We start from the raw sequence: 11,751 nt of genomic DNA on the forward strand, positions 1-11,751 counted from the left end.
CGCAGTTCCCGCACCCGCCGCTAGAATTCGCTGCCGGAGCAGCTACGACGACTACTGAATCATTTGACTAGCAGACGTAAATTTTTATACTAAATAATGAAACGGCTCCTATGAAGGCGAAAAAGACTTGAAAAAAAAAAAATACTAAACCCCAGCTTTGGACTTGATTTTTGACAAGGAATTTTATTAAAATACTGCCAATATTGTTAAAATTCATTAAACAGTTAATAACATAAAGATTCCCGTTTGTCTTTGTGAACTTTATGGTTCGCGCCACCCGCTATGGATGGTTGCACCGTTAACGTCACATACACGAAATTACTCCCACCAAATGTCGTATACCGAGAGCTAAGATATTACACATCAAAACTTGTTAAAAAAATATATAGCCTATATATATGTATACACACACACACACACACACATATATATATACACTGGTTTCGTACGCATGGAAAATATGTAATGGTCAAAAACACCCTTTTTTATTTATATTTGTCGCTCGGGCGAAAACAGCAGACTTACCACCATACATAACGCTATATTCTGCTGTCGCGTCGCGTGACCTCGCTATTGCGGTTCCAGCATGAAGGTCAACATGTACTTAGATCCGGCCGGTTGGAAGCAGCATCGAAACAGTTATTTCGCACGGATGCTAGTTACTGTTCGAACCTGAACGCGCCCTTCAGATAAACGCATGAATTTTTAAAGCTTTGCTGGTAAAGAATGTTTCATTTTATCCGTGTTAATTCCTTGTTCCCATGTTTTTTTTTCGTTGCGTTGCTAAAAATAATCTACTAAGCCATGACTGAAATAAAAAAATGCGTTCCTCTATTGATTTTTCTTTATAAATATTAGCATACTAGAATTCAATTATGCTTCAATTAATATGTACTTTCTGTTTCATAGGTTGTATAAATAATCAGTGCAATGAGGCGTTTTTATTTCTGAGAATAACAATTAACTGACCATGCCTTAACTTTATAGTATTATGTAGTGTTTCGAGTTTGTACTTGAAGAGATTTATTTTAATGTGCTCGAAAAAATAGGCGATGAAACAATAATGTTTTTACAAGTACACTGAAAATCAACTCTTAGCTTAAGTATTTTTTGTTTTAAAAAATTTACAACAGGAAACGATTCTGAGATTTCTTGAGTTCGCATGATCGAAACTCCGAAGAGAAGCAAAGTGTTAATGTTGTAATTGAGTCGTAAAGAGTAATGTCAAGTGGAAAGCTTAGTACCGTTATGGGTGAAAAGGTTTCATCCGTTACTCCTCCTCTTCAGTCTTATCAAGCGGACACGCAAGTAAAGAACTCCTGCCGTTACGTTCTTTGAATTATTCTTGTAATGGGCAAAATTGATTTAACGCCATTGCTAATTAGCGCCAGGGCCGGATTTAGAGGTCTGGAGGCCTCGGGGCAACATGGAGCGGAGGCCCCGTGGCCCCAAATTATTTTTCAAATAAAATGAACAATTTTTTTCAGTCGAGTTTTCCAATAAATAATTTATTGTGAAATCAAGTAGATTCTCTTAGTATTTAAAAAACATACATAAATATAATCGGAGACAAGAATTATATGAAATTAAATTTTACTGTTAATGAATATTTCTGTTAATTTTTAACAATAATATAATCATGTATGTACAAAGTACTGTAGGTAAAGGTAAAACAGCGAAAAAAGAATATCAAAGGAAAAGATGTTTACTAGTGTTTACTTGTCGGAATTTGAAATATTTTTTTCCGAAGTCTCTATTGTGGGAGCCCTCCGTTTGTGGGGGCCCCGGGACTTTCGCCCCGGTTGCCCTCCCCTAAATCCGGCCCTGATTAGCGCTGTGTGTCATGGCGAAAAACCGAAGAACAGTCAAAGGAAGATGAATACACAAACACACAGAAAACCAGCCCAAAATCAGCCGATGTCAAATGTTAAATAAAGCCCACTGTGTTGGTCTGTGCTGTTGTCATCGTGTTGTCAGAATACGTTTTTAATTTCGTCTCTGTATCCGCGTGTGCGTCGCTGTAACGTTGGTGTGTTGTCCAGATAATCTGTTTGTTATCATCTTTGAGTTCCTCTGTCTGTCACTGTGTTGTCCGAAGCCGCCGCCGCCGCCACCGATACATCATATTGTCATCCGGGGCAGTAAGCGTGGGCGAGGCCAGAAACCGAAGTTTCTATAACTCGCCAAGTGCATAGTAAATCAGGTGCACCCCACACTGGTGAAGAATCATTTGAATCGACGGCGGGGGTGCGTGTCTTGTGGGATAGGTTTGGCACACAGGCCTGTGTGTGCGCTAGTAGGTTGTGTAGTTTTCCGAAGCTGTTGTTCGTATGTATTTATGGTGTTTGTTGCCACTGTCTCGTTGTTGTGTTCGTCGGTTATGTGAAATTGTTCTGATTCCTTCCACGGAGTTCTCTGTGCTGTCATTACGTTTTAACATTTGACTTTGGCTGATTTTGGCTTGTTTTATGTATGTGTGTGTACTCATTCTTCTTTTTCTGTTCTTCGTGTTTGTATCCATGACATAAAGTGCAAACTAATAATGACGTATGTCTAAAATAAAGATTTAAATCTGCTGCTGTTAGCAGAAGGCTCTGTTCATATCCGCAACGGAGACTCAACTGATCCTAACTGTTGCGTGAAAATATCACTTTCTGTTTTGCGAGAAAACCTACCAGATAACCACCACTTATTTTTTCCTCCAACAGGGTTTTTTTTTCTCAGACCTGCCTTCTCTACTTCTCTCTGTCACTCTTTGTCCAGGCACTGAACCTTGGCTTTGCTGTTAGTTTACAGTAGAAAGTTTAGAGTTGCGGTTATCTCCTTCCATCAAAATTTCTATAGGAAATACCGCGTGTCTTCAGTTTCACCACAAAATGCTTCATTTCACTAAGGAAGTTTGGCTGTTAGTGTTTATATTATGAAATAAGCCTTGCGTTTACGTGGATTTGATGATCATTCTGCACAGAATTTTCACTATTAAAAATTAAACGGGGTGTCAAGCGTCAGATCAAAAAAATCGTAAAAACTGGAATAGTCATAAGTTAGGGATTTCTGGCAATCATCAGGGAATTGTCAGGAAAAACAGCTCGTTCTGTACCACAATGTGTGTGTGTGTGTGTGTGTGTGTGTGTGTGTGTGTGTGTGTACTACGAAACTTCCGTTGAAAGACAATATGACATTTTGCCACATTCATGTGCCTGTTACTCCTGCACGGTGCTCGTATTCTCGTATTACCTTCCGCGGCGTTATCAGTTATATGTTCGTACTTTTAAGATCACACCTTTGAAATACTAACTACTACCTACATACTTTTTTTTTGTGGGAAAAGTTAGGAGATGAAGACTTTTTCCGCAGAGAGGGGTTTCCGTAACCAGGTACGAGGACGATCTGCGGGTGACCAATCCTCCGGCCGACCCCGACATATTTGTAGTCGCTCTTACACGCTCCACAGGCCGGCTGCGCCCTTTGAGATCCCCCCGTTCCCAGTCAGGCCCGCCATTATGGCGGAGGCTGTCCGGGGAAGCCTACAACTCACATAGTTTCGGTTCCCTACCACGTTCGTGCAACTTCGGATTTCTCACAAAAATTGAAATTAAAAAAAAATCGAAGGGTTAGGTTAGGTTAGGTCAGTCACAACATGCTTGTTTCCATTGGAAACTTCTGATTTAGCGGCTGAAGTGGCGTTAATACCAAAACGCAAAACTTCGGGAAATCTTCGGAAATTCTTTCAGGGGAACCGAAACTACGTGAGTTGTAGGCTTCCCGGCTGTCCGCTACCAGAAGGAGCTACACTCCTTCCAATCGCAATCGGGAAGCAGCTAGACCGCGGACTGGCGCCTTATCCCGATCCCACCGCTGGTACCCGGAGTACCCGCGGTCCAACCGCTCCCGGCGATCGGGCTGGTACCAGGGCAGCGTCGCTTCAGACGGGGCTTTGAATATATATACTGTATAGAAGTCGCCAGCCCAGGTTAAAATTTCTAATACGGTTTTGAGGTAGTTGGATAATTCACCCGCCGCAATCGCCACCATCTCTAGGGCATCGACTTGTGGTGGTCCCTAGCGGACAAGTGTCGAACTCTTCAAACACCCCTTCCCCCCTCCCGTTGAACGACCTTGAGCTGCAGTGAATGATTGGTGGGGGGTGCGGGGAATGACAGCGGGCGACAGTGCTTCGCTCTAACGTGTAAATAACAACTAAGACGATACAGGGCGTTACGGCAGCGCACTGCAGCGGCGAAGTTCCCAAGCTGCTCATCATACGCTCCTGAAAAACGTAGAGTAAATCCTATCCACTCGCGACTTCTATACAGTATATATATTCAAAGGACGGGGTCCGGTCTGCAGGGGACCAGCGCCAGCTCCCGCCAAGGTCGCCCGGGGGATGGCGCAGCGGCGCCGTGCAGGCCGCAGAGCCAGCAGCTGCCGCCCTGGCTCGGAGCGGTCCCGGGACCCCCCCACGGGCCCATCGCGGACCCCGAGGGCCGAGCGCGACCCCGAGCAGATCAGCCCAATATGAAGTTACCCGGTTCTCAGGGCCGGCGCGTCCATATAGGCGAACTAGGCAACCGCTCTAGGGCGCACAAGTAGCTGGGGCCGGCGCAGCACGACACATAACAGCTCATATATAATATGTTTAACGATTATCGAAACTAGATGGAAATGGATTTTTGTAACAGTTTGGAATGTTTATATCGATATAAGTAATTATTTAAAGTCCACGGTGACCTGTTTATGATTTGTAATTAGCAAAAAAGTAAAAAAAAAAAAAAACCAAGCCTGCTTTCATTTGATTGTTGACAAAATCTTAGGCTTACGTGATGTATTTTGAGGCAAGGAAAAATTTTTTTGGGGTGTCCGGCCGGGACGGGGGGGGGGGGGGGGGGGGCGCATTAAGGTTTTTCGCCTAGGGCGCCAATTTAAGGGGGGGGGGGGGGGGATTACGGTTTTTCACCTAGGGTGCCAATTTACCTTGCACCGGCCCTGCCGGTTCTCCAGTTCTTTAGAGAGCCTCAACACGTATTTTCTCTGCATCTCGAACGACTTTAAAGACGATAAAAAAAAATTGAAAATATATTATTCACAAATTCAATATAAAGAATTAAAGTTAAAGGCCTCTTAGGAAAAAAAACACGTAAATGTAAAAAAGAATACAATAGTGATAAGTAAAGTTGTAGTGATAAAACAAGAAACCCTGAATTATTTTAATTAAATAATTATTAAAATTTAAAAAAAACGTACCTGGGTGAGTGCAGTGACGGGGCGGTGTGAAGGACATACGCTGTGATTGTGACGTTTGACTTAAGTCTCGGCAATTATTTTTTGTGGTGGTTTTGTGAAAATGGATAGTAGGGCTGCTAAGTAGCATACTTAAATTTATTTTTCAGGTCTCGGCCGAGGAACGAGACTATAATTTGGATAAGCGTAAAGAAGTGGTGTTATTTTGATTTTACTGCTGGGTATTTATTTGGAGTGTAAATGTTTTGTGGGACTTTAAATTGTTACGTGCTAAGATTGATTAACTTGCGGGCATTGATCTGTAGATATCTGCGCAAACTGTGCAGATTTCGAGTAATTTAGTAAACACATGGCATTTAATATTATTGGTTTGAGTGTTTTTTTTTGTGCTAGGTTTTGTTAAAGCTGGGCGATTCCTAATACAGTGAGCCATGTTGGCAGCCAAGGCATCGCTGCCAGCTCCAGCGCTCACGTCGCAGCGATGTCTTTTGACCAAAGCCGCGTGTCACCGCCAAAGGTTTTTTTTTTTTGTTAGCCGGAAGGAGGTGGGTTGTGCTCCTGTTCATGTCGTGAAGGGTCTGTCACGCAAAAAAAAAAAATAATAATAATCGTTGCCCGAGGAGGGACTGGTTTCTCTAAGTAGAACATACGGACGGTTGGTTCTGCAGTCACATTTTCGCAGCCAGACAACTACAGCAACTCGTTGGATTATTACGTGGTACCTATAACCAGATTAGATTTATTTTAATTTCCATCACGGCGTGTGCCAACGTTACCAAAATGAACGTCAGAATTCTTTTTTATAAGGTTTATTAGACCGATGCATTAGAAATGAAATTACTAACTATGTAATTTTTTAAAAGATTTTGTTTTCTAAATTTTTCTATGAAAACTTCAAAAGGCGTTTTTCACAATTTTTTTTTTTTTTAATTAAATGTCGAATTTGGATTAGGCATATATTTGTCTATACATGTGCTGCTCCTGATTTTCATCATCTCTTGCGTTTGCACTTTCAAATGTTAGTTCCATTTTGTGCGACGGATCCAGTTAGTACTCTAAAATAACTTCCGAGTATGCTTTTAATTAGTGAACGTTTAGTGTAATTTTGCATTCAGTTGTTTCGGTAAATCTTACAGAAAATATGTTAGAGAAAAAAACCTTGTGACATTCTTAACAAAAAAGGCGGTAAGCAGAGTATAAATTACTGAAAATTATTAACCGCATGCATGGTTGAAATTAGTACATAAATTAGTATGTATAACATGTTTTCTTGATAAGTTAAAACTATTGAGTTTGGACTATTTAGTATGTCCTTACATTCATTGTAATGTGCACAGTAATGTTTTCTTATGATTTCATAGTGCTTTTACTTTAGAGATATATCACTATTCGTGTCCACTATTAAATTTCCTAACTGTTTGTAGGAGTGTCACAAGTATCTAAATAAGTGCTAAAGTTTTTTAATAAATTTATTTTACCTATCTTTTTGCAGAATTTGAAGAAGAAAAATGTAAATTGTGTGTTTTACGTTTCATGTTATCAAGAGCGTACAACCAATTTGTCCGATATTTGCTTTCAAATTCTTTCCTTTTGTTGATGGGCATGATATAATTTTTAGACTTTCGGTGAGGGCGGAGGGGAGGTGGTTATAGGTTATATCCACCATAAACCCCCTCCCCCCACAAGCTCATACAACCGCATGTTATGCACAAAAGTATTTGTCGACGAAACCTTTAAAACAATTTTGCTCTCTTCGAAAAGCTACAAACCACACTGGTAACCGATGCAAGCCTTTTTCAAATTCGGTTATTTCGAGAATGAATTTTTGGTTATTAATATTGGTGTGTGAATTATTGGTGTGTGAATTCATATTACGAACTTAAAAAAATAAACGTTCTGAAATATTATATTCCGAACTACTAAATGCAACCAGAATAATTATTATTGTTACTCTGACAGGTAAAAATATTGGCTAGTAATTATAGTTTTTTTTTGTTATTTACCAATGTAATAACATGTATGTGCTTATTCTATATCATTCATTTTATTAAACTAAAATGTCTAAAGTGTTTCACTGGAATCGAATCGGGTTTTAAAAAAAAAAGTTCGTCGGTGGCGGTATTGGGTATTGGTTTTCGTTTTTACTATTAATATTCGCTGTATTAATTACGTTCAATAGCGGCTTAAGGATGCTACATCCAAACATATCTGGCTGTGGCTAGAGACCGTGAACAAATTGAATTATTATTTACTTTTATGATACCGTACGAGGATAAATTGAATCCGAGAGAAAATCGAATCCTATAGGTAGGTGGGTGCTTGTGCTTTGTGCGCTACCTACAATTGGTTCTGGAACTATTTAAACAGCGTTGGTCAGAGTAGTGTACAACTTGTCCGCCAGGTTGCAGCATTGGTTGGCAATGCGAGGTTTCTCGTTACTGGGCTTGGAACGTTGGAACAAGAATGGTGATATGTGTATTTTTTATGCAAAAAGTTAAGATGTTTACGAATAAAAGCCTCATCTTATATCATATTATTCAAAGCATAAAACAGCTAATTAAGACGACATTTTTAAACAGTGTGCTAAACCTTAATTGGTAACAACTTATATAACAATTATTATTTTAATTTATAGCAAAATAGCCTATTCGTAACAGCAGAGAAAATGAAAGCGGATAACATTAGGAAAACAAATTGAAAATATTGTTAAAATAATAAAACACAAAATACATAAGATCAAATATTAAAATGAACTTGAATTTTACATGTCAGAACTTTATCCACCTGCTACTTAATAATTTGTAATTAAATTTTTTGTACGAAAAGTTCCTTCAGATAAAAATAATATTTCTCGCTCTAATCACAAGAAGAATCGTTTATGCTACTTTAGTATTAAATCTAGCATGAATATTGTTAAGATTATATATTCGTGGCTATTTAGAAGAAAAATTTAGATTTTGAATACACATGCTACGTGTCATCCATGAATCATCATACTGTAACGTGAGAAGTTTGTTTCGGTAATGCTCACGCCAAACTTTGCGGTGCTGTCTAGTAAATTGCCTGTGTTTCAGGAACTAATAAATTCTCTTACGCTGTATTTCGTAAATTTTTAAGCAGTTGTAAATTACAACATGTAGCTGAGCGCGTGCGCTGCAAACAGCTAAAAACGATATTTGTACAATTTCACATGTTTAACCGCTTGTTAAAAAAAAATCATTCGAGCTTGTTTGTATGGTTAACTCTTTCCCACAATAATTATATTTTCACATTTCCATTCATAAACCGAACCATTTATTCCACATTTATGCTGAATGTTGTTGTTTGTAGATGGACTCATTGCATAGTAGCATACATGCCTATTTTATTATGTCAGATACAGTTATGTCAACGTATGAGATACATGTACAAGATAACCATAGTTTTACAGTTTACGAAAAAAACAAACAAAAAAAACAATATCCATGACAGACTATTTTGTATTTTGTTGAAACGCACTGAATACGCATAGTTTATTATATCTAGATATGTTTCAATGTTAATGTTTTGGAATACATATGATCAATAATTTAATTTTATTTACGCATGTAAAATATTTTGAAAATATATTACATGTGCTAATTGAAATATGCGTATAAAACATAAATGTGTGTCGTAATAAATAATTATATATTCAATCATAAATCCTCATTTTATGGTTAACTGAATCTACATTCTACATTTTGCTGCTAAGACATTTTAATAATAATTCGACCCCTTGTTTATCTTAGAACGTGAGCATAGAATAAAATCGAGAGTGGTTTGAACTTCACGAACGTCACTATTTCAGTAAACCTATTCTTCTTTACCCTTCTAGTGATAAAACTGTGACGTGTGAAATCCAGTTCACTAATATTATTTATTGTGCGTACGATTGTTCATGAAATTCTGAGCACAGTATTTCGTTTGGTCTTTCTAATTTTTTATTGATAAGGTTCATAAACATGTACCTACTTAATGGTGATTATTAAATTACGAATTGAGTACAAATATTTTCCATGAATCGATTATATTACTACTACGTAGGCTTGGAAAAAATGTCTAATGCATGGTAAATTTTCTATAAAACGCTTTAGGTTAAATACTTCCATTACATGTTTAAAAATATAACCAAAATTGTTTTCAGTGCTATATTTTCTTTTGTCGAGTTTATACACTCTACAATAACACTCTTGTACTTTTTATTTTTCAGAATTTCACTTCAGGGATAAACCAAGCAGATTTTATACTCCGAAGCTTCCGTAAGTGTTCTTGACATCATTTATTAATTTATCATCTTAAACGAATCCTCGTGTTGACACGCAAACAACAAGCATATTCCACCACTGAGACCCTAGTGTCCACTTGCTTAAACAGTTGACAACATTCTGAGTTCGATATTCTGTGGTTTTAATGTAAGCGTTCCTGATGACGGATATTATGTGGTTTTATGATAATCTTCCTTTCCCTCTCAACCGAAAAAGTCAAAATTGGTGGCTCATTTCATCCAAAGTTTCGGATATTTTTTAAAAGTAATTGAAGATTTTTGTGGTTTAATTTTTTGATGAAGATAGGAGAGGACAGACAATGAAAGACCATCACTACATCAACGCTATTTGAAGACACACTTATTACTTTTCATTACCCGTATTAAAACAATTGTAATGAATTATACTGGCCACAGGTGTCTGTTGCGCCGTGTGTAGTATGCTTCTGTGTGGATCCATTAGATATGTTTTAAATACTTAAAAAATAAATTTTTGTTGGCAGTAGAGGTTGTAAAAAGTGGAAAAAGGTTTAAGTTAGTGCCAAAACAAATATGTAGATACATAATTAACGCCACCACATAAAATATAATTACTTTGTGGAAAAACAAAGTAGCACTATGCATTCAGTTGGACTACTGACTATTATGAAGCCTGTACTAATAAACGTTCCACTGACGATGCGAACATTGGATATTCCACTCTGTAAAATAGCTTTCTTTATGGCAAACAAAATAATATCCAAATAAATTTTTGTCCTTATTAAATATATTTAATATTGAATCAACTCTAATAAGATTATTACTAGTAAAATTATCTTTGACAAGTTTGGTTTACTTGAATTTTAATAATTTTTTGAGGTCACGATAATATGTCTTATAACAAAAAAGTAGCTAACCTCGTCACTAATAAAATGTTTGCACTATTTAAATAACAATGCAAGCTGGATTTTACTGTAAAAATTCACGTCAAACAAAAATTTTGTTTGCAGCAACACAACTGTAGCAAAGGAAGATGTTTTATTGCTTACCTGGTAGTATATTCGGCACCTAATCGCGTTATTCGTGCGGCAATAGTTCATTAGCTGAAAGTATAAAATTGGTTTTTTTGAACTTACCTGATAAACTTACAGTATCATCAAGTAAAAACTTTCAATTGTAATGAATGTCCGGAAATTCGCTTTTTCCTTGTCACGAACAAAAATGTATAATGAACATGGGTCTAGAGCTCTAATTTTTGAGTAAGAAGTAGATATTTGAACAGACGTGCATGCAGGCTTGATTAATTATAATTTATTTTTGCCAATTTATTACTAAGTGTTTGGAGCCTTTCTAAATGCATCACTAAATTACACTTAAAGTATTTAAAAAAAATGACGAGTCCTTCAGTACTAGCCATTGATGTGTAATCATGTAACCTCGGCAACGAGCAAGTTAATGTGTTCTAATGTTGCAAATAAACTTATGATACGAAACTCTGAATTAATTAAAAATAATGCCGAGAGTGATAAATATACGAACAGTATTCATTTCAGGGAAAAACCGTCAAAATTTCCCCCTTTTTAACTAAAACTCTGTGTAACAAGATGGTACTATTTATTTCTCAGGGCTAGCAACAACAAGAGTACCGAACGCGTCGCCTGTAAATGCCTCAACGCCGAACCTGTGACATTTCCCCCTTGACCGGAATTATTATCGCCTATTTTTTTGAGGTTATACTTTATTAGGCGCGTTGGGAGTGAAATTTTAGTATCACGAGTAATGCAATGAAATAAGCGCGCATTACGCAACGGTAAATCAACAGGTTGAAAGTCCATTACGCATGCACGCAGAAACTGCTATAGCCACGATTCGAAGTCGTCCAGATGGCGGACACACGTGTGGCAACATGCACCCGTATATATTAACTTTTGTTAACATCGGGGGGTGTACTAAGCGTATTGGTGTGCCAAAGTAAACTTTATGTTAGTGAAACTATCATACATTTTGTAGACTCGAATAGTCATAATATATAATCTTAACTATAAAATACCTATAATTTCATAGCCTGAAAAATTGTAAAAATAAAACATGGCTTCAAATATATTTAAAATTTTCTTTTTATCTCTAAAGCATTACGAACGCGTACCTATCTTTTTAGGATTTTTCAAACTAAAATTTGTAGTCCAATAGATACTTTAAAACAAAATCAACCTGAAAAATGTTTGAGTAGGTACTTTTGCACCCCT

The sequence above is a fragment of the Bacillus rossius genome, chromosome 12 (genome assembly GCF_032445375.1).
Source record: "Bacillus rossius redtenbacheri isolate Brsri chromosome 12, Brsri_v3, whole genome shotgun sequence".
NCBI lineage: Eukaryota > Metazoa > Arthropoda > Insecta > Phasmatodea > Bacillidae > Bacillus > Bacillus rossius.